Source organism: Neophocaena asiaeorientalis, unplaced genomic scaffold, assembly GCF_003031525.2.
Source record: "Neophocaena asiaeorientalis asiaeorientalis breed wild unplaced genomic scaffold, Neophocaena_asiaeorientalis_V1.1 scaffold773, whole genome shotgun sequence".
Taxonomy (NCBI): Eukaryota; Metazoa; Chordata; class Mammalia; order Artiodactyla; family Phocoenidae; genus Neophocaena; species Neophocaena asiaeorientalis.
In genome coordinates, this window is record NW_020172815.1 from 333,412 (window position 1) to 338,760 (window position 5,349).

The window sequence follows — 5,349 nt, forward strand, 5'->3', positions numbered from 1 at the left end:
GGACGTGAAGAAGTAACGTGCACCGGTCACGGTCCTTCTCCGTGACGCTGTTAGTTGCTACCTGAGTCTACAGCAGGGTGCCGCGGGGACGACGCCAGGGACTTTGGAGTGTAGAAACCTTCCGCTTCCCGCACCCACGACAGAGAGAAGTTCAGGGCCCCACTGGCAGTCGCCCCTCTCCCGTCGTCCTCCCCTCAGTCTCTGCGGCTTCGCGCCTCCGTCCGCGCCTGGCGGAGTCCGGCGGCCCCCGGAGCAGACCAGGTGCGCGAGGGTACCCGTGGCGCCGCGGCACATGCTGGACTTTAAACCCGGGACCACAGGCCCGCCCACGCTGGGCCGCGAGAGGTTTGGGCTCAGAGCTTGACTGAGCGGGGCTGGCTCACGGGTCTGGTGGAGGATCTGCCAAGACGCTCCCCGCAGCCATGCCTCCCGGCAGAGACGGCCTCGGCCAGGCACTGAGGGCAGCGGCCCTCGGTGTTTATCACTTGCGCCTCGAACCCTGACACACCGAGAATTAGCCCCTTGTAAGAGCTAGCCATAGGAGGCTCAGGATTTACACTCAATGTCTGGGTATGGAGAGAGAGAGAGGAACTGTGAAACTGTGAACAAATGAGTTTAATAGGCGGAAAACCCTTTCCAAAGAAAAACATTGCTCATTAATGACCGTACAGTCTACTTAAACCCAGGGAACCAAAATTTATCAGGGTTTGGATCAAATTGGTCTTACAGATCTTCAGTTCCCTACTCATTCCCCTACTGCCCCTCCAGCAGGAGGAATTTTGTACCATGGGACGCAATTCTCTGACAGATATGAATGTCTGGAAATTACTGGTATGTGGTTTGGAAGGTTAGATTAAAATACTTTTTTGAGAATTTCACTTAATAAGGCATACAAATCAAATTGTCTCTAAGTGGCTGCCAGCTCCCACTGATTTGCAGCTAGAGTTTATGCTATAAAATAAGTGGTCTTATATAGAAACAAGAAAAGTAATAGCCAGAGTATATATCTTGGAGAATTTCAGTGGTCATGTAACAACGTGTTGTTCAGTTTCAATGTTACAAGAATTTTTAAAGCACTATTTATAGGTGATTAAGAAATTAATTTATTCCTTCCACAATGTCTAAGTGTCCCTGGTCTAGGCACTGGGGATCCAAAATTAAAAAGATAGGGCTAAGTTTCTATATGAGGAAACGGTAAATAAGTAAAAAAGGTAATTTGAAATTACCAGTGTTGTGAATGAGAAACAATGAAGTGAGTGGGGGAGGTCTCTCTGAGGAGGTGACATTTGAGGTGCTCAGGTTAAGAGTCATTCAGAGTTGCTCCATACATTGCCCAAGCTCCAGAATTACTGAGCATTACAAGGTCAAAATAGCAAGACTGTATCCCCTATAAACTTAAGATAATTCTCTGGCACCAAACGCTGAAAGATTTCTAATGAGGCAAAATAGCTATGTATATTTCTCTCACAAAACGGGAACGCGGAATGGAATTTTGTAAACAATAACTGAAGTCTGAAATTTTTTAAAGTGAGAAAACGCGCATCCTATAAGTCAATTAATGAAGCGATCGTTTGGGGAAGTTTTGTTTTGACACTAGCAAGTATCACTAAATCAGTGCAAGTGGAAACGGGCTCAAGCCTGTCTGTATTTGACCAAAGACACAAGGAGGAATCATGGCCGCTCCGTGGCTGGCACAGAGTAGTTCCAGTTCCCCTCAGAATGAAGTTTCTAAATACAATAATCTTGTGTGCTTTCATCTTGGCAAAAAGTTACTTAATGGATAATTACAGATATTAATAGTAAGGGAAAGAACATTAGGACTTGCATAAGAGATACTTTGTATTAGTGTTCTCTAATCATTTCTGTGGTCTTATACTTGAAAGGTACAGAAAAAAACAAAATTTACTTGCTATCATTCATCACATTTCCTTTATGTTGTTGTGTAATACTCAAATTATAGACTCAGAGAGCACTGAAATGATACAAGTTTGTCATAAAAGAGGACATATAACTATACATAATTATGCAGATTAAAATGAAAATATTTTCAACTTCAATAACTGTATATTATCTTTTTTTCCCCTTTTACTTAACGCTACCTCTTCCCACAGAGAAGCTGAGGTGTCTTAAAGTAGCCTCTTTAAGTTTAGGAGCAAGGAAGAAATGTAAGAAAGAAAATAATTATTCATTAATGTTATATGAATGTGGAACTGTTGGGTTAGAAAATTAGACATAAGGCCTACACTTTCACTCAGGAGTAGAAGATTTAGCCTCCCCACAAACCCCAACAGCCTTTGGGGCTCTGTCCAACTGATTCCAATAACATAGAAGACAGGGGCACTTCTCACTACAGCCATTTTCCAGTTATCAAATATAGCAAAAGGTGGCAATAAAACTGGAATCTTGCTCCCTTAACCACCATGCTAGTAAGCACAACCTCAGTTGTGCTAAATTTTCCTGAAACAAGTTAAATTTTCATTGATAACATCTCAGAACAAGATAGTCAGAATCAAGATGATAAAGTAAAACTTCCTGAATGGCACTTAGATGGACTCATGACGGTACCTCAGTTTTAAAAACTCTTAAGCCAAGCAATGATTTACCGCTATATAATAAGGGAATGGCAGTGGTTTGAGGCAACAGAAAACAAACAATCATTTATTCAACAAATATTTCTTGAGTCCCTCAAAGGTCTCAGACTCTGTTCTGGTAGTCTATTCCTACTCTCAGAAACTTAGTTCTTAGTGGGAAGAGGCAAAGTAAACAAGATGTTTGCAAGTAGTCCTAAAAGCTAGGAAAAAAGAGTTAATAGTACAACTGGTGGGGCCAAATTTAGATAAAGTGGTCAGGAATATCCTCTCCAAAGATGCGGTATTTGAACTGAGGTCTAAAGAATGAAAAGGAACCCGTGACGGGAAGATGATGGTAAAGAACATTCTAGCAGAGAGAAGAAAAAGTACAAAGACTGAGGCAGGAATGGGTTTCTCCTGTTTGAAGAAGAAAAAGGAGGCCAAAACAGCTGAACACACTGTGGGAGGGGGAAGATGTTTGAGACGTGGCTAGAAAGGTACAAGGAGCCAGATTATGTAGAACCTTGTAAATCATGCGAAGGAGGTTACATTGTGATGGGAACTATTGTAGGAGTTTAAAACAGGAGAGGGACGTGATAGAATTTATGATTTTAGAAGATCGGTTGCTCTGTGGAGAAGGGATTATAAAAGAATAAGAATGGAAGGAGAGAAACCATATAGGAGTCTACCATGTATTTTAGGCAAGAGCTGATGTTGGCTAACTATTTTGAAGATAGAACTAACACGATTTGTAGTAGGAGTGAAAGAGGAAAACTAAGGATTGACTCCTACGTTTTTGCCTTGGGCAACCAAATGGAAGTCATTTCCTGATGGAAAGACCAGGGAAAGTACAGGTTTGAAGAGGAAAATCAAGCATATTAAGTTTGGATATATTAAGTTTGAATTGGCTATTAGATATCCACATGGAGATTCTGAGAATATATGAGGAGAATCCAGGATTGAAGAGAAATTCAGTAGGCATCAGCTAATACACAGAATTTAAAATAATAGAATGAGTGAGTTTACCTAGAAAGAATGTGTATGGGACTTCCCTGGTGGTGTAGTGGTTAAGAATCCGCCTGCCACTGCAAGGGACATGGTTCGAGCCCTGGTCCGGGAAGATCCCACATGCCGCAGAGCAACTAAGCCCGTGTGCCACAACTACTGAGCCTGCACTCTAGAGCCCACAAGCCACAACTACTGAGCCCATGTGCCACAACTACTGAAGCCCGTGTGCCTAGAGCCCATGCTCTGCAGCAAGAGAAGCCACTGCAATGAGAAGCCCGCACACCACAACGAAAAGTAGCCCCCACTCACCGCAACTAGAGAAAGCCCGTGCACAGCAACGAAGACCCAACACAGCCAAAAATAATTTTTTTAATTTTTAAATGAAAGAATGTATAATACAGAAGAGAGTCCAGCACTAATATTCAAAGAAGGCAACACTTACAAGTCTTGAAGAGAAGGATCCAGGAAAGAAGGATGAGCATGAGCAGTAGTAGCAAGACAAGAGAAGAAAATAACCCAAAACGGACGAAGGGGTCAACTGTGTTGAATGTTACTGAAAATTTAAGTGTCCATTAGATTGTCAACATGGACATCTTGACAAGAACAGTTTCAATGGAAGGGTGAGCAAAAGCCTGAATGGAGTGGACTAAAAAAGAAAGAGTAGGGAGGGAGTGGTAAAGCAAGTATAGACAACTATGCCGTTTTGCTGAGATAAGGAGCAGAAAAATGAGGATTGAGAGGAGACGGGAGGAGGGAAAATTGTCCTCCTCTTTTTTTTTTGAGATGGAAGATATTAGAGAATTTCATACGCTAAGAGAAATAATCTAATAGAGATGCTGAAATCAAATACCTGCTATGTTCCAGAATGCAATAAGGTACAAGACAGGTACAGCCCTCACCCTTAAGAAACCAGCAAGTAAACAAGTTATTACAGATTGTGATAAGTGCTTTTAAAGAATCAAACTTTTATCTTCAATATAAAATTGGCTTGAAATCCTCATCTTGAATTCTATTAGAAGTATGCAAGAATAATGGCACACTTCTATGACAAACATTCTTTCAACAAGTATTTTTCAAACACTTAATATGTTTACTATGTGTCTGGGAGCTGTGCTAGAACCTGGAAATACAATGATGGACAAGATGTAGTTCCTGCACTCAAGGACCTTACAGCCTAGAGAGAAAAAACAGAATTTGACAGGCAATTACATGGTGTTACATTATGATAAATGCTATGATGTGGCAAGTACAGGATGCCAGGGGAAAACAAGGAAACGCAACTAACCTTTTGGGAGAATTACAGGGAGTTTTCTGAAGGGTGAAATAAATAGGAATTAAAACGGGATATGCTAAAGAAAAGAGGATGTGGGCATGGAAAGTGTTTCAGGCAGATGGAGCAGCACATACCATCTGCCTGGTGGAGGCAAAAGAGAATATAAAAATTCAGTGACCTACAATATAATCTAATGGTAAAATTGAACTGGATTAAGAAAACTATGTAAGGGACTTCCCTGGTGGTCCAGTGGTAAAGAATCCGCCTTACAATGCAGGGGACGCGGGTTTGATCCCTGGTCAGGGAACTAAGATTCCACATGCTGCGGGGCAACTAAGCCTGCACACCACAACTACCGAGCTCACGCACCTCAACTAGAGAGCTTGCGTGCCTCAAACTACAGAGCCCACGCGCTCTGGAGCCCGCACGCCACAACTACAGAGAGAAAACCCCTACGCCACAACTGGAGAGAAGCCTGTGCACCACAACGAAGAGCCC